Genomic DNA, 21713 nt, shown 5'->3' on the forward strand with positions numbered 1-21713 from the left:
CTCTTAAATATCATAACAAATGTGAAACACTACCCACAAAGGTGGAAAAACTATCCGTACGTAGATGAGATTAAATCCAAAATTAAAATTAAATCCAAAATTTCTTACAAGTGAGAGTCTTTGAGTGCCTCAACTTTGCCCCTTCAGTTAGGCCTCATATATAACTATATAATTACTTGTATAAGATTCCCACAACAAAATCCGATAAATAGTTAATATTTTATACATAAGGTTAAACTTCTCATAGGACCACTGCCAATATACTCGGAATAATTAACGCATAAATTTCTCACAATTTTTTTAGGGTTAATTGCATATAATATCACGAACTTTGTCCGAAATTCATTTTCCCCACGATCTTTAAAAATTTCATTTTTTATCAAATACTCCCTCCGTCCCATTTCCATAGTCCACTTTACTTTTTTCACACATATTAAGAAAATACAATAAAAAGTACTTGAAAAATTCAAATAGTACTCGAAAAATACAAAATGTATGTAATTATTCAATTTTGCCCTTATTTATTCTATGTTTGACTATATTTAAATAAGGTTAATTTGGTAAAAAAAAGAAATTTAATGCTAATTTAATTTAGAAAGTGGACTATATTATGGGACATCTAAAAAAGGAATAAGGGACTATGAAGGTGGGACAGAGGGAGTACTTCGACATTTGTTCAATTTCCCCACGATTTTTTTTTACCCTCAAATAGAAATCGACGTGGCGCTGATGTGGCTCGCCGGCACACACCATTCCAATAAATTAAATGAGGTGTTTCAGTTTAAACATTAAAACTCTCGTTTCAGCAATCAGTGCCACCAATGAGCGATGTAACAGCCCGACTTCTCCAAGGCAAAAAGAAATAGGAAAATAATTGAAGAACTTAATTGAGCTGAATAAAATTGATAATTTACCCATTAAATCGGGTATTCATATCTAAAGAGATAAGATGAGAGAAGCTAAAATGAAAGGCGTTGAGAGATGCCAATCAAATGACAATATTCAAACTCAGGATCGCATAAGTTTAGTTTCGTGTTTCAGATAACCGACATTTCTTAATCAAAATACTTGAGAGTCAAAAGTCTAGGCTCAACAAAAGATATCGTTTAGAGTCATAACATAAAGGTCTTAAGTCAAGAAAACGAAAGACAGATAAAGGCTAGTACTACAGCGGAAGTCAAAACACGGAGTTGAACCCTAGCCTCAGCTCTCCCCGTCAGCACCAGCCAATGAACCTGAAAAACATTTGAAAATATTTGGGCTAAGTACTAATGTACTTAGTGGGCTGCAACTTTTAAAACATTTCGCAATTCGTAAGAGCAGTTTATCCAATCATTCATGACATAACTTAGAAGGTTTTAAAACAAAAAGAACTTCTAAGCATGTTAAAGCATTTCATTTTATTAGCGCGCTGTTGTCACACTCTGTTCTGTTACTCGCTGTGATCCCGAACCTTTTAGCCACCGACAGATCCCTCATTCCCATGATACTTGCCCTGAGGACGTAACTCAGACAAGTTGAATTGACCTCGGGACGCTACCCAGTCAGGCCTTACATGATACATGCTCCGGAACACATCCAGCCAAGCACCCTTATAACGCCTCTGACATGAATTAGTGCCCGATGGAGATCAACCCACCGAAACAACTAACAAGTGTACACAATTCTCAAACAACGTGTTAGGTCATAAGAGAACCTCGATCGATCCATGAATTGCGAGCCTTAAACATAACAGAGCGCACAAAAACATTTATTGGATAAACAGTTTTCATTTCAGGAAATATTTAGAGCTTAATAACTCAATCATACATTTGGAAAGTAAGCCCACCTGATAGAAACTCTTGTTGCGGTGTAGTGGCTCTTAATCTAGTTATTGCTCTCCCGCTTGACCTTTATTGCGAGAAATTTAAATAAGACATGTGCTCGAAGAGAATCCTCGATTAATGAGAATGCGAAAATAAATATGCATGACTATCTTATGCATGATTCATTATTCCGGCTTAATGGTCTCGGAATTCTACTATTAATCCTGACTCTCAGATTAAATAAAATAAACAACTTAAATAAGGCTCGTCACATGAGGCCGGATAACAACTATAATAATCCGTTCTCATCAGGGTGTTCTAATCTGTCCATTAAATAAGTCTCGCTCGTGGTGGTTGATAAAAAGGAAATAACTAACTTGGCTTGTTCGCTATATAACCTCATAAGGATTAATCGGGCTTAATAAATAGAAACAAAAATAATATTATAAGTTCAAATAAATAAAAAGTCTCAACATAAGGCAGCCTAATAATTAATTAAGAAAAGTGGGCTTGAACTAAATATTACAATCAACCCAAATAATTAAGTGAGGAGGTCTTAGTAGTATAATAAATAAATTTGGCTCAAGGGATTTTTATACAACTCAATGAATGAATTGTTAGTTGGGCTTAATCATTTAATTAAAATCGGCCCAATAAAATAGAGGTGGCCCAACTGAATTAATACACAAGGCAATCCAAAAATAAAGGCTTAAAAGATGAATCAACTGGGCTCAATTTAAATAAAAGAGTTCAGCCCAAAGGAAATAACATATGAGCCCCAAATAAAAATAAAATTTGAAGCCCAAAACAAATTAAACTCAGCCCAAGCTCCATTCTCTCCTCACAATCGGTCTCTCTCTCTAATCTCTCCCAATCTCACACCCGCAGCCTTCTCTCCTCTCAATTCTCCCAATCTCGATCTGCCTTCAGACGAGGCTTCCGCCGCCGCGACTCCGGCGCGGCCGCACCTGGCCGAGGGCGGCGCCTCTCGCCTATCTCACTCTCTCCTCTCGAAACTCCTCTCTCTCAAAAAATCAGAACGCCTCTCTCGCAAAAATCAGAACGCCTCTCTCTCTCCCTCTCTCTCTCTCTCTCGCTCCGCCTCCAGCCGGTTCCGCCGCGAACGGCTCCGATAAAGTCGTGCCGTCCGAGCTTCTGCTGCTGTCCCTCAGATTTAGGGGAGGCCACCCAAAAATTGAGCCCTAATTCTCCCAAATCGGGAATCGCCGCTGCCGCCGCTACACCTGAAGCTCCGGCGACATTGTCACCTCAAGCCGGCGTCGCTCCGCATGAAACTCCACCGCCGCCGTGCGCCAAGCCGTTGCTGTTACTCTGGAATCGGCGCGGGGCCATCACTGTGATCGGGAGTCGTCTGCCTTTCACCGCTCGATGCCGTCGACGCTGCTGTCCTTGGAACCGCCGCTGCTGCGCACGAGTCCGGCGTGCCTCTGCACATCGCCGTGATTCGTGGTTGGCGCTTGGATCCCCATGAGCCGTCGCCCGATCATCGCTTCTTGGCTCGACCGAACAGGCTGCGCCCTTTTTCCCTAAAGCTAAGTCCTACTTCCTTATATCCTAGTTTCTAGTTGTTAAGGGCAGAATACTCATGGTTTGTTGTTCTAGAGCGTAAAGTAACAATGAGTGAATCATAACATAGTTGTAATGCCATAGCTTGAACATGTTGACATGAATGCTTGATTGGATTGAAATTCGAGATAGTATAATACCTTGAATGTGTTCGAACTGATTGGTGGCTGTTGGAGTTGAATGAAATGTGTAATAGCTGAAATGAAGTGAAGGTGCCATTGTTTAAACGAATGAAGGAGACTTTTGGGCAGAGAATAGTAAAGTTAAGAGCAAGCTCACCTTGCAGTTGTTTTGTTTGATTGATGATTTGTTCGCTGTAGTTGAATGGTTTTAATTGAGGAATAACTGAATGAACTATGGTTCTCGTGTTAATGCAGGTGAACTACTTGAAGGAAATGAAAACATTGAAGCCAAGCCTTACCTTGAGATCTTGGCAGAATGAATTGGGGCTGCTCTTCGATATTTTTCGGTGGAATAAAGTGAGAGTGAGAGTTGTTTGTTGGCTGGGGTTGATACTAAAAGTTCATTGGTGCATACTTGAGTATGCTAGCAAGAATAGGTGTAGGGTAGAGTGAAGGTGATTGGGGGAAGTGGGGCGGCTGGCATAGGGGAAAGGGGAGGGTGTAGGGAGAAGGGAATAGGAGGGGAGGGGAGGGGCTGCAGCTATAGCTGTAACAGCACACGCCTCTTATCCCTCTTTTTTTTTTTTCTTCTTTGCTTTCTTTTTCTTCATTGATGGCAGATGGTGTTAAAAAAAAATTGTGGGTTAGGAACTTGTGAGATAATTGTAATAGATAGGTTGTAAAAATTGTGGTGTGATAGAGTTGGAGGATGTAGGAACAGAAGATTTGGTGGATTTACAAGGAAATCCCTTAGTGTTGGGAATTATAAATCTGTAATATAGTAACGTGTGATTAATAAAATACTAGTTTCGGATTTGTTAATATCGCGCGTGTGTATATCTGCTCGATATCTGATTTCCTGCTTTGCTAGAATAATCTAAATTAAATCCGCAGATTTAATTCACGGACTAAAATCTAAATTAAATCCGAAGATTTAATTTGTCTCACAAGTCGGAACAATTTCACGACTTAAGTAAAATAATAATAATAATAAAAATAATATTTCTATTGCACTTAATAAATAACATGACTTTGCTAAGTCAGTTATAATCTGAAATAATAATTATTGACTGCTCAATAATCCTCATCACGTGAAGCTAACGGACGTAAATAAAATAATAACTCTGCTTCCAATAATATAAATATAATTCAAAATCATAAGCGGATAAGCCTGTTATCAACCTAAATAGCCACTGGGTTTTATTATTGAATTATGCAATAAATAATTATCGCATTACTGGTTTTAATATAATTAAAAGAGCGGGTTATTACATACTACCCCTCTTAACAAAAATTTCGTCCCGAAATTTCATATCTGGGTCATCTAGCTTGGAATATTAGACATTCATTCCATTCAGCTCTTACGCGGCATTGAATCATACATGGCCTTAACTTTCTAACAACGCGTCATCGTTCTTCAAACCAGAAATTTTCTTTAAAATCTGGTATGTCATTATGTCGTGGAACTTGTCTTTTCTTTTCTTGGAGATTGGAGTGTGATCCTTCTCTCTCTACAAAGTATCGTAGCTCTGACTCAATTAAGTCTATCAATTCTAGGATTACGTCAAATTCTATCATAGAATCACACGCAAGTAACGTCCTTAGCGTTCAATTTTCCACATCAGTTATCCTAACTTCTGAAGTTGTTTCGGACAATTGCAACGTCAATTCTAGTTTCTTACTAGCAGTAGGTGGAATGAAAGAGTGAGATGCTCTAGTATCAGACAAAGCTATAATCGACACGTCGAAAATATTAATCGTACCTGCTAGGTTTTCCTGATTTTCTGCTGCTTAGTGTTGGTTAAGGGCATAGGCCCTAGCATTTCGTGGTTGTCCTTGGTATCCTCTAGGACCTTGGTTCTGTCGTTGTTGGTTTTCGGGATTTTGTTGTTGGGGTGCTCCTCCTCTTTTCTTTGGGCATGCTGAAGCAAAATGCCCAGGTTCCCCGCAGTAATAACAAACATTCCTTCCTTTCATGCATTCCCCTAAATGGGGTTTTCGACAGTTTGGACAAGGTGGTGGAGCTATAGCTTGCGGCTGTTGGTTCTGGTGCTGATTTTTATTTTGATTTGCCGCCCATTGTTTCTTTCTATTTCCATTCCCAGGGTTTCCACCAGTTCCCTCGTTCCATTTTCTTTTTCCTTTACCACTATCCTGAGATGGTATAATTCCAGATTGTTCGGGAGATTTCCCTTTTTCCTTTGGTAGAAGTGATTCAATGGTGAGGGCTCTGCTCAGTATTTGTGCATACGTAAGACCTCCTTGGCTTGCTAAAGAAATCGCTATCTCATGGTGCAATCCATTTCTGAATTTTTCTGCGCGCTTCTCATCAGTGTCCACAAGCATCGGAGCATATCTTGATAGCTGATTGAAGGCTCTATCGTACTCCGTAACTGTCCCAACTTTCTGTTTCAGATTCCAGAACTCGTTCTGCTTCTTCTGTCTATAGCATCCTGGTATGTACTTCTCATACAACACAGTCTTAAAATCTTCCCAAGTGAAGTTTTCCCACTGTTCATCAGTCATTGTGCGTCTCACTGATTCCCACCAGAAGTCGGCTTCGTCCACCAGTTGGTAGGCTGCACAAGTTACTTTGTCTTCGTCATCGCAACGGATGTAGTTAAAGATACGCTCTATGGCCCTAATCCATTTTTCGGCGTCTGTTGGATCGCCCAGCCCGTCAAACGTTGGAGGTTTTTCCTTACGAAACTTCTCTTCAGCAGTACGATTCGGTGCTACTTGTTGGATTGGCACTTCAGGGATGAATCCCCTGCCGCATCCGCGACCACGACCACGTCCTCGTCCCCTACCGCGTCCTCTTAGTGCGTCGTCCATTCTGGTTTACGAATGATATTAACACAACAGTGAGACTCATTCTTCATACATACATACCAAATATGTACAAGATATATCGCTTCTATGGTGTAACCATGTGAAAGACTAGTTCTATATGGAAACTAATCTTAACCTAAGTGGAATAACTTAAGTGAAACCTTAATCTCAGGATATTTCTTCTACGTTGTAACATATCTATGTTAAACGCTGCTATCTTATCATTCCTTACTTAAATCGATCAAGCGGAGCTATCACGACTAACATTTCTAAAGTATCCTTGGGTAGTACTCAAACGGTTTGTAAGAGGACTCATCATTCATATCGTACAGGCAGTGAACCTAAAACGATAACATAAAACTTTTCATTCATTTAATCATTTGTTTCTTTTGAAACCTTAAAACATTTGGACAATGCATGTCCCTTTCATGAAAACTTTTCTCAAGTCGGAAAGATTTAGGAAATCTAACTCGATCTTAAATTCGTTGATTCGTTAAGGGCTCGGGTAGTCCCAAACACGACATACATTCATACATTGGTTATATGAGCCGGAGACTCAAAATAACAATATGAAAGCGATAAGCAATCCATATAACATCATTCATTGAAAGCGCGCACTTCTTAAAAACATTGAAAGCATTTAAAACTTTTGAACTTTTAAAGCATACCTTAGTTGCGGCAGTGTGACGGCGAACTGAGGTTCAACAACTTTCTTAGAAGTCTAGAGGTACTATTCTAGACTCAACATTAGAAGCTTTCGGTTATCAGAGACATGAAAGAAAACTTATGCTCTGATACCACTTGTAACAGCCCGACTTCTCCAAGGCAAAAAGAAATAGGAAAATAATTGAAGAACTTAATTGAGCTGAATAAAATTGATAATTTACCCATTAAATCGGGTATTCATATCTAAAGAGATAAGATGAGAGAAGCTAAAATGAAAGGCGTTGAGAGATGCCAATCAAATGACAATATTCAAACTCAGGATCGCATAAGTTTAGTTTCGTGTTTCAGATAACCGACATTTCTTAATCAAAATACTTGAGAGTCAAAAGTCTAGGCTCAACAAAAGATATCGTTTAGAGTCATAACATAAAGGTCTTAAGTCAAGAAAACGAAAGACAGATAAAGGCTAGTACTACAGCGGAAGTCAAAACACGGAGTTGAACCCTAGCCTCAGCTCTCCCCGTCAGCACCAGCCAATGAACCTGAAAAACATTTGAAAATATTTGGGCTAAGTACTAATGTACTTAGTGGGCTGCAACTTTTAAAACATTTCGCAATTCGTAAGAGCAGTTTATCCAATCATTCATGACATAACTTAGAAGGTTTTAAAACAAAAAGAACTTCTAAGCATGTTAAAGCATTTCATTTTATTAGCGCGCTGTTGTCACACTCTGTTCTGTTACTCGCTGTGATCCCGAACCTTTTAGCCACCGACAGATCCCTCATTCCCATGATACTTGCCCTGAGGACGTAACTCAGACAAGTTGAATTGACCTCGGGACGCTACCCAGTCAGGCCTTACATGATACATGCTCCGGAACACATCCAGCCAAGCACCCTTATAACGCCTCTGACATGAATTAGTGCCCGATGGAGATCAACCCACCGAAACAACTAACAAGTGTACACAATTCTCAAACAACGTGTTAGGTCATAAGAGAACCTCGATCGATCCATGAATTGCGAGCCTTAAACATAACAGAGCGCACAAAAACATTTATTGGATAAACAGTTTTCATTTCAGGAAATATTTAGAGCTTAATAACTCAATCATACATTTGGAAAGTAAGCCCACCTGATAGAAACTCTTGTTGCGGTGTAGTGGCTCTTAATCTAGTTATTGCTCTCCCGCTTGACCTTTATTGCGAGAAATTTAAATAAGACATGTGCTCGAAGAGAATCCTCGATTAATGAGAATGCGAAAATAAATATGCATGACTATCTTATGCATGATTCATTATTCCGGCTTAATGGTCTCGGAATTCTACTATTAATCCTGACTCTCAGATTAAATAAAATAAACAACTTAAATAAGGCTCGTCACATGAGGCCGGATAACAACTATAATAATCCGTTCTCATCAGGGTGTTCTAATCTGTCCATTAAATAAGTCTCGCTCGTGGTGGTTGATAAAAAGGAAATAACTAACTTGGCTTGTTCGCTATATAACCTCATAAGGATTAATCGGGCTTAATAAATAGAAACAAAAATAATATTATAAGTTCAAATAAATAAAAAGTCTCAACATAAGGCAGCCTAATAATTAATTAAGAAAAGTGGGCTTGAACTAAATATTACAATCAACCCAAATAATTAAGTGAGGAGGTCTTAGTAGTATAATAAATTCAAGGGATTTTTATACAACTCAATGAATGAATTGTTAGTTGGGCTTAATCATTTAATTAAAATCGGCCCAATAAAATAGAGGTGGCCCAACTGAATTAATACACAAGGCAATCCAAAAATAAAGGCTTAAAAGATGAATCAACTGGGCTCAATTTAAATAAAAGAGTTCAGCCCAAAGGAAATAACATATGAGCCCCAAATAAAAATAAAATTTGAAGCCCAAAACAAATTAAACTCAGCCCAAGCTCCATTCTCTCCTCACAATCGGTCTCTCTCTCTAATCTCTCCCAATCTCACACCCGCAGCCTTCTCTCCTCTCAATTCTCCCAATCTCGATCTGCCTTCAGACGAGGCTTCCGCCGCCGCGACTCCGGCGCGGCCGCACCTGGCCGAGGGCGGCGCCTCTCGCCTATCTCACTCTCTCCTCTCGAAACTCCTCTCTCTCAAAAAATCAGAACGCCTCTCTCGCAAAAATCAGAACGCCTCTCTCTCTCCCTCTCTCTCTCTCTCTCGCTCCGCCTCCAGCCGGTTCCGCCGCGAACGGCTCCGATAAAGTCGTGCCGTCCGAGCTTCTGCTGCTGTCCCTCAGATTTAGGGGAGGCCACCCAAAAATTGAGCCCTAATTCTCCCAAATCGGGAATCGCCGCTGCCGCCGCTACACCTGAAGCTCCGGCGACATTGTCACCTCAAGCCGGCGTCGCTCCGCCTGAAACTCCACCGCCGCCGTGCGCCAAGCCGTTGCTGTTACTCTGGAATCGGCGCGGGGCCATCGCTGTGATCGGGAGTCGTCTGCCTTTCACCGCTCGATGCCGTCGACGCTGCTGTCCTTGGAACCGCCGCTGCTGCGCACGAGTCCGGCGTGCCTCTGCACATCGCCGTGATTCGTGGTTGGCGCTTGGATCCCCATGAGCCGTCGCCCGATCATCGCTTCTTGGCTCGACCGAACAGGCTGCGCCCTTTTTCCCTAAAGCTAAGTCCTACTTCCTTATATCCTAGTTTCTAGTTGTTAAGGGCAGAATACTCATGGTTTGTTGTTCTAGAGCGTAAAGTAACAATGAGTGAATCATAACATAGTTGTAATGCCATAGCTTGAACATGTTGACATGAATGCTTGATTGGATTGAAATTCGAGATAGTATAATACCTTGAATGTGTTCGAACTGATTGGTGGCTGTTGGAGTTGAATGAAATGTGTAATAGCTGAAATGAAGTGAAGGTGCCATTGTTTAAACGAATGAAGGAGACTTTTGGGCAGAGAATAGTAAAGTTAAGAGCAAGCTCACCTTGCAGTTGTTTTGTTTGATTGATGATTTGTTCGCTGTAGTTGAATGGTTTTAATTGAGGAATAACTGAATGAACTATGGTTCTCGTGTTAATGCAGGTGAACTACTTGAAGGAAATGAAAACATTGAAGCCAAGCCTTACCTTGAGATCTTGGCAGAATGAATTGGGGCTGCTCTTCGATATTTTTCGGTGGAATAAAGTGAGAGTGAGAGTTGTTTGTTGGCTGGGGTTGATACTAAAAGTTCATTGGTGCATACTTGAGTATGCTAGCAAGAATAGGTGTAGGGTAGAGTGAAGGTGATTGGGGGAAGTGGGGCGGCTGGCATAGGGGAAAGGGGAGGGTGTAGGGAGAAGGGAATAGGAGGGGAGGGGAGGGGCTGCAGCTATAGCTGTAACAGCACACGCCTCTTATCCCTCTTTTTTTTTTTCTTCTTTGCTTTCTTTTTCTTCATTGATGGCAGATGGTGTAAAAAAAATTGTGGGTTAGGAACTTGTGAGATAATTGTAATAGATAGGTTGTAAAAATTGTGGTGTGATAGAGTTGGAGGATGTAGGAACAGAAGATTTGGTGGATTTACAAGGAAATCCCTTAGTGTTGGGAATTATAAATCTGTAATATAGTAACGTGTGATTAATAAAATACTAGTTTCGGATTTGTTAATATCGCGCGTGTGTATATCTGCTCGATATCTGATTTCCTGCTTTGCTAGAATAATCTAAATTAAATCCGCAGATTTAATTCACGGACTAAAATCTAAATTAAATCCGAAGATTTAATTTGTCTCACAAGCCGGAACAATTTCACGACTTAAGTAAAATAATAATAATAATAAAAATAATATTTCTATTGCACTTAATAAATAACATGACTTTGCTAAGTCAGTTATAATCTGAAATAATAATTATTGACTGCTCAATAATCCTCATCGCGGTTCATCACGTGAAGCTAACGGACGTAAATAAAATAATAACTCTGCTTCCAATAATATAAATATAATTCAAAATCATAAGCGGATAAGCCTGTTATCAACCTAAATAGCCACTGGGTTTTATTATTGAATTATGCAATAAATAATTATCGCATTACTGGTTTTAATATAATTAAAAGAGCGGGTTATTACAAGCGAAGCACCGACGCCAACAATCGGTGCAAGCAATCGCCGCACTGGTTCGGAAGACTGGAAACACGAAGCAATCAGCGCCAGCAATCCGCGAGCAATCAGCGCCACTGGTTTGGAAGACCTCGACACGAAGACTTACACACTGGTCTGGAGAAGAACCCTTCGACAGAGGTGGTGGAAAGGAAAACAATCATTTTTTTTCTAGCGCCAAAAGTAATCTTTGATTTTCTTTTGCCTGATAAAAATGAGAAATTAAAAGAAATTATGACTTTTTATTATGATGTAATATTATATGTGTAATTTAAAATTCATATATATTCCACGTCAGTGTTACGTGTAAAATTAAATCCACGTCACTGCTATGTCATTTTTTGGGTCATCAGAAAAAAAAATCATGAGAAAATTGAACAAATATTAAAGTATTTGATAGAAAATGAAATTTTTAAAGATCATGAGGAAAAATAAATTCCAGGCAAAGTTCGTGATATTATATGCAATTAATCCTTTTTTTTTTAATGACGGTGAGATTTCGAACTATGGCATTTTTGTTTGAATAATCAAATCAAATGTCTAAATTCTAATGTATGCCAGTATGTGAGCATATATAAATATATTTTTTTTATATACTTTGGGGAGTTGGGGAGGGGGAGCAGTGAGGTTTGAACTCGGGATCTCACTGTTCACACATAGGAGGTCGCACCGTTTGGTGTCCCTCGGAGACAGCATACATAAATATTTAACATGTTAAATTAGTAAAATAATGACACGTGTCCGAAGGGATCATTCATCATGCATGACTGATGACAATAGTACAAAACGCTCTTAAATATGATTAAATACTCAGAATTACTCCCTAAAAAAACTCGAATTAATATAAAAATATGTGTACAATTTACTTTTAAACATGACCACCCGCCTAGTCGAACTTACTTAAGAGATTTACGGCTTCATTGAAAATGTAGTGACAAAATTATTAAATAGGTTGTCTTGAGTGGAGTATAAAGTTTTGCGGGGGTAAAAAAGTACAAATATGTCTTTAAATTATTTCTACGGTTAGTTCCACCTAAAGGAATAAATTAACTTTTGACTAAAATAGACACTTAAATTATTTAAAATCTGAAAAACAATCTCCTCATTATTATTATTATTATTATTATTATTATTATTATTATTATTATTATTATTCAAAATGTATCAAATTGACGCTCTATTGACCGAAATCGTTGAAGTTGTTGGTTTTATATATTAGTTAAATATTTACTAGTTATATCAGAATTGATAATAAAATACAGCTTAATTGATAAGATATCTCTACGAACATTAAATTTTGATTCAAATCTTTATAGAAGAAAATAGTGAAATATTATTAATCTTCTCAAAGAAAAGGATTATATAACATATTTTAAATGCTTTTGATGATGACCTTGCAATAGTAGTAGTATGATTAGAAATGATTAGAAAGCTCCCGTTGTATATTTTCATATGATTAAGAGGGTGTTTGACTAAGCTTATTTTAAAGAGCTTATAAGTTCTTGAAGCTTATAAGATGTTTCAACAACTTATACGTAATTTTATAATAGCTTATAAGTTGTCAAAGTATTTGAATAATTGAACTTATAAGCTAGAAAGAGAATTTTTACTTAGAGAGAGAAAATATTAGTTAGATCAAGAAAAAACAAAAATTTTGGTCCAATTGAGTGTACCGTACAATCAAGTTGACCCACACCCAGACCCTGACCTGCATCCTAATCTGAACTCGCATTCTGATCTAAATCGTGTAAATGATACTATTCGGTTATACAAATAACACTGCCTATAATTGACAGTATTCGATTATATAAATGACACTTTAACATTTTAAAATGTTATAGTGTCATTTAAAATATTATAGTGTCAATTACAGGAAGTGTCATTTATATTTCTGAATAATGTCAATTATAAACAGTGTCATTTACAGTGTCATTTGTATAACAGATTAGTGTCAATTACAAGCAGTGTCATATGTATAACCGAATAATGTCATTTACACGGTTCGAATCAGAATGCGGGGGCAACCTGGTTGTACGGTACACCCGGTTGTACCCAAGACCACATCTAAAGAAAATAAAAAAGATATGCAATTTGAATGATATATGATGAAATAAAAAATTATAGTTGAATTATTTTTGTAAAATGAGTGTTGCTTATAACATAATGAGAAAATAAGTTGAGGTAGATGGAACTTATTTTTTTTTTGGAGCTTATAAGCTTTAAGAGCTTAATTTTACAGCTTATGAGTTCTTTATTAGCTCATTTTGCTAAACACTTTAAAGGAGTTTATAAGCTTCTAAACAGCTTATAAGTTGTTTTAAAGAGCTTATAAGTTCAACCAAAGCCAAAGTGCCAAACACCCTCTAAGTAATTGAATCCAATCAATGAGGCCTAACTCAAGTGGCAGATTTGAGACACCAAAAAACTCTCTTTGTGAGAGGTCTTGGGTTTAATCTCGGTTGCGTGCGAGTTGCTTATTTAATTATATTTATATACCTCTTGTAATTCTAATTCAAAAAAACAAAAAGTAATTGAATCCAAAAATCTCGATGATGAGAATTTGCGCCTACCTTATTTAACGACATCAAATGTTAAAAAAGGTAAAATTTATCGTAAAATACACAAATTTGGACGAATTCTGATTTTGCACACAATCTTTAAAATTTGAAATAAAATACACTAATTTTTTTTTTCTTCTAATTTTTCTCTGATTTAAAATTTCCCCTAATTTTTTTTAAAAAATTACTACAACCTAACACAAGAAGCTCATAACTTGTACATGTAATACATTTAATGAACTCCGTAATTCCACAGTTCAATATTAAAATGAAGTTTTCCCTCACAATCAAATATTAATTCACAAGAAAATGAAAATAAATTATAACAATTTAAAATTTATTGTATTTTGTTTCGAATTTCAAAGATTGTAAGCAAAATTAATATTTTAATTTTATTCTCTTGTGGATTAATGTTTGATTGCATAGAAAAGCTTTATTTTTGTATTGAATTACCAAATTTCAAATTTAGAGGAATTTTAAATCGAAGAAAAAAAAAATGCTTTATTTCATATTTCAAATAGATTTTGTCCAAACTTTACATATTTTACGGCAATTTTCCCTTAAAATAAAGACTTACCAACATAGAACTTGTATTTCAAACTTGGTAGCCCGTGGTTTTAATTTGTCCATCGATAGCTGTAAGCGATAAATTTGAGCCTAAAAATACACGGCCAAATTCGAGGTAAGAGAAACTTTAATTGAGCTTTTTTACCTCAAAATTTGACGGTATAACATTAGGTTCAATTCTATCACATACACCAATCAAATAAATAACACCATTGTTGGATGATAGCTCCAAATTTCAAATTTATCCTTCAATTACATGTACTTTATAAGTTAGGTGCAAGTGATTTATAATTTTCACATTAAATGATGTTTTATTTGATCTAAATTAAATCCTATATAAATGTTCATGTGATTAGGTGGGATTGAAGTATAGTTAAAAGTCATATTCATATCTTATTCCACACACTGGAAGACGTTCTAGTAGCATGTACATTTCATCAAAAAAAAATTGTACGTCAAATCTCCTTAGTTTTTTTTGAATTATGTTGATATAATTTTAGTTCTATTATTCATGCCCTAACATATGTATATATGTTACACATTTTTCATGAATGATCTATTGATAATCTTCACATTTCTTTAACAAGTACTTTTATGAAAAAAAATTTAAATCGCATTGGTACGTATTCATATTATATATATGGGGGAGAGCTAAAATAAATACGCTTCTTAAAATATAAAAGTTAGATCATTTTCAGCCATTAGATCATTAAGATCTACGGTTGATTGATCATCCTGTTGGATGAATTCATGGTCCTGAGTTCGAATCCCAAAAGTAGTAAAAAGTTATTTTTCGCAATTCATACCTTTATACAGCGAATTCATACGTGTTCTACATAAAATTCATTCATTTTCTTAGTTCTTATTTCTTATTTAAGAGGTGCTCTTATGGTAGCCCTTCCCTGTATGTATGTATATGTAAGTTAACAAAAGAATATAGAGAAATGAGATGTTCACTACAACAAAATAGCACTATGAGGATGTTTATGTTGGGACTATTATGTGATAAGAGTCCTATTACTATTTTAATGGGACTCTCGGTTAAAAAAAATAAAATCGCCCCTAGCTAACATCCAATTAAAACTTAAAGTCTCATTTTTAATTAACGGAAAATAGAAAAAGATAAAGGGCACAAAAATTAACTGCTGAGAATGGGTATCAACGAGTCAAGTGGAATGAAATCAAATCACCAATTTCTCATTTGCTTTGGTGATTGAAATTCATCTTCTCAAAATTGAAAGTAAGGAAAGCGAGATTCACTTCATCCTTCCCCCACTGCGTCTTCGATCTTGCAGCACCGGCAGCGCCGCTGGAGCTAGCGGAAGGCAAGGCCACGCTGAAGCCACAGCAGCAGCGAGCGGCGCTGAAGACGACGAAGAGGAAGCCGGCTTCAGCAGCGGCCAGAGATAGCTCGAGTAGAAGCGGCGGAATCCGCTGAGGGCCGAGACGACCAGCACACTTGCTATCTCTCTCTCTCACTACTTCTCTCCGGCGATCTCAATATCGGCGCTGCTGCCCTAGGTAGTCATCTCTTTTCTATTTCAGAATTGATCCTCCAAAATTTGAATGCTTAGACCGAAAATATGTGGTTATACTTTTGGATCTATGTTAATTATGGTTACCTTCATCAATAATTAGTCCTTGATCGTTTTGCATCAGCGAGCTCTGCTGCTAACAAGTGTGGATGAACAAAATAGTGAGATAAACCCTAAATCGAGATTTCGATTGTAGGGTTTGTTATCTAATTACTTTTACTTTTGGCTCTGCATTTTATTAATCAGGAATTTCTTAGTGTTTTATGGGATTTTTCAACCAATCATGCTACTGATTAAGCTAAATTTCTGAACGGTCAAGCATATTTCACCACTACTGAAATTCATGTCCTTTATTAAATGATTTCTTGTTCTTTGCGTTATTCTTGATTGGGATTTTGTGTTGAAATAATGTTTTGCTTCCTACACTGTCTCCTTGATGTGGTGAGAGGATGGGAAGAGCGTGTGATTTCTCAGAGAAAGGGCAGCCGCATTGTTCACTTTACCTTAAGGGACTCTACTGGGAGTTACCTCCTTGTTGTGGTCGGGGTAGAAAGGAATGCAAATTGTATAATCTATTTGATGGGAATAAGGAGTTACCTCCTTGTTGTGGTCGGGCTTCAAGTTTCTCACATCAGTGACCTCAGGAAGCTGTTCAATCTTATGCCTCACTGCCTTTGTGCCTCATGTGATATGCCTCTCATTTCATTTCATATTATGTCTGCTGAAAATTGATTTAGATGATTGAGTAATTGAGTTTTTGTATTCATTGTGCAATCACTTCTGGGAGGAATGATGATAATATTAATAGTTTAATACTAGGCTGGTAAAGTACCAACTAAAACTTAAATTTTAGTCTGGATTAACTCTGAGGTTTGCAAGATTCTGCCATTTTTTCAGACTGAGATAAGTCACATTGAAGGATTAGTCCTGTTGTGAAAAAGGGGCTGGCTTATAATAAAAGTTTTGATGTGGGATCTTGCTCTCTTGAATTCAAGAATGTTTTTTGTTTATGTTGTTGTTTCTACAATTTACTGCTTCTATTTAGTTGAAACGGTCTCACTGATATTTCTGATTCCTTCTATGTTTTACTAATAATACACCCTTTTGACTCACTATTTAATAATGTAACTGCAATTCTTTTCACAGGTATAATGGAGTCGAAGGTCTTCATATTAAAGTTACAGAGTTTGCCTCGTCTGTGGTCCTGGTGTTCTAGTCGAGTTGGAGAAGTCTATTACTTTAAAAAAGGTGCTTCATCACATTTTCTTCTTTCAAGACTCCTATGGCCCTGATAGTTTTTGTGTCAGTAATTTTAAATGATATTTGAATCTGCAACAGTTCATCTATCAACTAGAAGATCACCCTCGTCTGCTCCTGACTAGATGGAGCGTCTCATACAGGGGGAAAAGGTTATACACGCAAGCACCTCCTGAATTAGAAAAGGACACTCGATCTAACCTAGATGTCCCTCTATTCGATCTTATGAATGGAGTATCCAGGGATATTATAATGTTAATGGCATGGCAGGTATGGGAGAAGCAATCTTCTATGAGGAAACTACGTATTGCATTCAAGGGGGTTGATGGAATTGCAGATATTGATATGGCTGGTGGGGCATAACCTCTCACCATCTCAAGAGGTATTGAAATTGTTCATCCATTTGCATAGTAGCGTTCCTTTTCGATCTCATCATTTGTGTCAGTATATGAAGACACTACAACAAAATGGGGTTGTGGGGACTCTTATATTAGGACTATTTATTATTCATAACTATAGCTTGAGAACAAACGAACCTGCTGATAATCTCCATATATTTATACTTTCCAGATATAGAACGTGGATCCTTGGTCATGCGTGCTATATTGTTGCTGCCACTACACTTTCAGATCTTCAAGGTAAATTTGATTTTTCCATTGATAAAAATATGTGATGATTTGTATACATCTCATAATAGTATTTTTAATGTGCCTTAAATCAAATAATAGCATTTTAAGAACATAATGATAATGTGAGTTACTCTTCAGAAGCCTACATTTGTTGAATGTAATTTTGCTGCTGATTTCTATGACTTCAGAGAATAAAGGTTGTATATTGCCAATTATTTTCCTAGATGTTGATCATATTTTTGTAGAGTTTGTAAAACTAGATCATATTCAAACTAGTTCTTCTTTTGTTTTCAGGTGATCAACGATGATGATGATGATGTTCGAAGAAGATTGATATGGTCTAGGATTTGGTGATATACAACAATGCATTGCTTGGCCGTATTCCAATAGAATGGGATGAAGAACTAATTAGGTCGTATTCGAATTTGTCTACAATTGGAGACGCAATCGGAACATGCATTGCTTGGCCTCGCCACTTGGTAATCATCTTTATTTATCTATGTTGTTGATTATGTTGGTGTGCTTGTTCTATTTTAAAATATTGATAACATTTATTCTTTCTTTGTTTTCCCTAGAAGCACATGCTTGCTAAGTTCAACTTTCACTCTTATTCAATTATCTAGTATCCTGCTGTTGGAATAACCACAATTCTAATGGGTTTTTCTCTTGCAAATTTTAGGTGAAAGCTAATGACGATTTGGATTGATGAAAAGATGAATAGCTTTGAAAGTGGAGTCTAGAGGTCCCATTCTAAAACAGTTGGTACCAAAGAGAACCTATTCTAAAACAGTTGATATAGTATTCACTATGTAATAAGCTTCTTTACTCATGATTGAGTTCTTTACCAAAATATTCCTTGGTGATGTCTGAAATTTCAGATTTGAAATAAAGCATTGTTATATTGGGATTAATCTCGTATTTGTTGGATTATTGTTACGTAGAATATCGCGGATATTAGGAAATAATAGTTAATTTAGTTATAACATTATTTTCATATTATAATTGTATATTAAAAGCCTCCTAGCATCCTAAAATAAGAGACTCCAATCATTCCCAAATAGGACGGTAAAAAATGTCCTATTATGCATTTTTTGGCAAACTTTTAATAGGACACTCCTGAGCATCCTAAAATGAAGCGTCCCAGAATAGGACATGCGCATGCGTCCTATTATACCTATTGTGACTAGCACAAATAGGACTCATTTTGGGAAAGTCCCATACAAGGGAAAGTCCTATTATATTGCATAATAGGACACTTATGAGAGTCCTAATATGGGATTTTTGTTGTAGTGGTTTAACAAATAAGATTTGCATAAGTCATGACTCAACAAGAAAAAAAAAAGATTTGCGATGGTCTTTTTAGAAAACAATACACATAATAGCCAAATTACAATTTTTATTAGTTAGAAATGGCACAAATTCATTATAACACCTATTTATCAAAGAAATTCAATAGCGAATAATTATTCACCTAAATATTACTTAATTTATAGGCAGTTCAATACCGATGAAAATTTTAAATAAAATAAAGAAACTTGATATTTACTTTCTAACTGATTATTTATATTACAACTAGTATGTGCCCGCTCGTGCGATGCACGACTTCATCGAAATTGAACAATAGTTTAAATAAATAAATATTAAATATATATATATATATATATATATATATATATATATATATATATAAGTAAATATAAACATATATGATCTCAATAAAAAATAAATTATCCACAATATAATCTCAATAAAAATATCAATCTGAAAACATTCGAATTTTCAATTTTTGAAATAGCAATTAACTGATTTAATTGATAATGTGTATAAATATATAAATTATGAAATATCAAAAGCAAGTATAGATGATAATAAGTATTATTATGGATCATATAGTATTCTAAGATGTACAAAACTATTTATTTACATATAGTATAACTATAGATTAATATAGTTTTCGAATACATATTTAAATCATATTTATGTGGTCATTTTGTTTATGCTCAAATTTTAAAATAAAGTTACTATCAACATATACAATTTTTTATCAATTGGAAAGCGGAAAAATAAAGGGTTTAACATGAGATATGTATCATTCATTTTCAAAAATAAAATGCATACAATTTCAGTAAATTTAAATAAATGTGCTACTATAAAATTAAACTCTTCAATTTACTAATATATAGTAGGGATTATAGCCAAAAAATACACGAACTTTGATAAAAGTTGCAATTTTCACCTGAACTTTCAAATTAGCCAAAATATACCTGAACTTATATTTTTTGTTGTAAATTTCACCTGAACTTGCAATGATTGAACTCCGTCGAGGTGAAATTTACAACAAAAAATATAAGTTCAGGTATATTTTGGCAAATTTAAAAGTTCAGGTGAAAATTGCAACTTTTATCAAAGTTCGTGTATTTTTTGGCTATTAAATTTAAGATGCATATTGAAAAAAAATCACGAATTAAATTTGACAATATTTGCAAAAGAATTAAATTATGAAAAACTAAAAGAAAAAAGAATGAAAAAATTCATGGAAGAAGAGAGAGAAAAAGAGAGGGAAAAGATGGAGGGAAAAACTCATCTTTTATATATTATATAGATGTCTTTTCTCTCTTTTCATTAAATATTTTATTTTCTCTCTTCTCATTAAAATTTTATCACTTTTTATTTAGGTTTGTATATGAAAATATTTATTATGACGTGTAACTCCATAGTAATAATGTGTAAATGCTAATTTTTGTTATTGAATAATTTTTATTACATTTTATACAAAGTTGTTAATATAATTTTTAAATTTAAGATTTTATTGAATAATTGACGTGAATTATTTTATTTTTAAAATATATTTTATATTTATTTATATTTATTTAAATATATTGTCAATTTCGATGTTTCGTCGTGCATCGCACGAATGGACATTCTAGTTTAAACTAACATAGAACGAAAATTAAAGAACACACATGAATACATTTTCATGGTTATATAAATACAACCCGTGAGTGCCCCATGACTAAATTCACTATGATCATCAACATTACACGATACAAAATAAGATCTCTCTGGTGATCAACCTTTACAAATTGGCTGTCTAAGATTACTCCACTTATCTATAAATTGGACTAGAATGTTGACTCAACACAGAAAACTAACAACCGAAAAATCTAATGTTAATCGGACAAAAACCAATATGCTACACTCCAATATCCTCAATCTTCAATACTTGCCCTTAACCTCTCCTCAATATAGAGTAAGCTTTTACAGATTGGCTGCTTAAGACTCCTTCATCAAAGTAAGACGTGAAGAACTGATGTCATGTTTGCATGTCATGTTTGCAGCAAGACAAAATGACGAGTTGGTTGTGAGTGAATGTTAGGTCGGTGAAAATGTACTCCCAAAACGTAAGAATGAGAGAGTCATCTTGTAGCTTTTATAGGATGTCATGTCATGGTTAGTTTGCCCCACTTCCCACTTCCAGAAGCTTTCAATAACCGCTGCAATCTGTTTCCAAAAACTGCTAGTCGACCAGTCACGAATGTTGGTTGAAAAGATCACGAGTCCTAAAAAATAAGAACAAATTATCCACTACTTTGGACCATGATTAATCACCATTCCACTTATTACAAACTTGGTCAACCACCACAAATCTTTATTCAACAACCAAAGAATAATAAAACGTAAAAGAAATATAAAGATTAAATATTTACAATTATCAAATGCAGCTATGCAGAGTCAAAGTTTAAATTAAAGGCAGACTCCAAAATATTAACTGATTTTTAGAAATATTGACAACAAAATGGTATCAACATTCAATCCAACAGTGTCGAAGTCTAACATTAACTCTGACAAATACCAAATACTCCATCCGTCCACCAAAAATGGGACACAATTATTATATTTGACGTCCACGAAAAATATGACACTTTCTCTTTTAAGACATGAGTCCATCACTTTTTCTTATATTTTATCATTATCAACACCTCTTATTTAAAAAAAAAAAAAAAACTTTAATTCAATCTCAACCACTCATTTTA

General features: G+C 35.7%; 1 protein-coding gene and 1 long non-coding RNA gene across 3 annotated transcripts in view; one reads left to right on the forward strand and one right to left on the reverse strand.

The window, feature by feature from the left end:
• Nucleotides 1-21713, reverse strand: part of LOC131016333 (uncharacterized) — a 609307-nt gene that overhangs the window by 32955 nt on the left and 554639 nt on the right. The gene's annotated exons all lie outside the window — the stretch shown is intronic.
• LOC131016342 (uncharacterized) lies at nt 15219-18590 on the forward strand. 2 transcript variants are annotated; one of them, XR_009098920.1, is made up of 6 exons: nt 15219-15779; nt 16940-17041; nt 17132-17432; nt 17621-17688; nt 17974-18158; nt 18359-18590. It is a non-coding gene; the product is annotated as an uncharacterized LOC131016342 (long non-coding RNA). The 2 variants fall into 2 exon arrangements; XR_009098921.1 differs by lacking the exon at nt 15219-15779 and adding an exon at nt 15790-16478.

The sequence above is a fragment of the Salvia miltiorrhiza genome, chromosome 3 (assembly GCF_028751815.1).
Source record: "Salvia miltiorrhiza cultivar Shanhuang (shh) chromosome 3, IMPLAD_Smil_shh, whole genome shotgun sequence".
NCBI classification, from domain to species: domain Eukaryota; kingdom Viridiplantae; phylum Streptophyta; class Magnoliopsida; order Lamiales; family Lamiaceae; genus Salvia; species Salvia miltiorrhiza.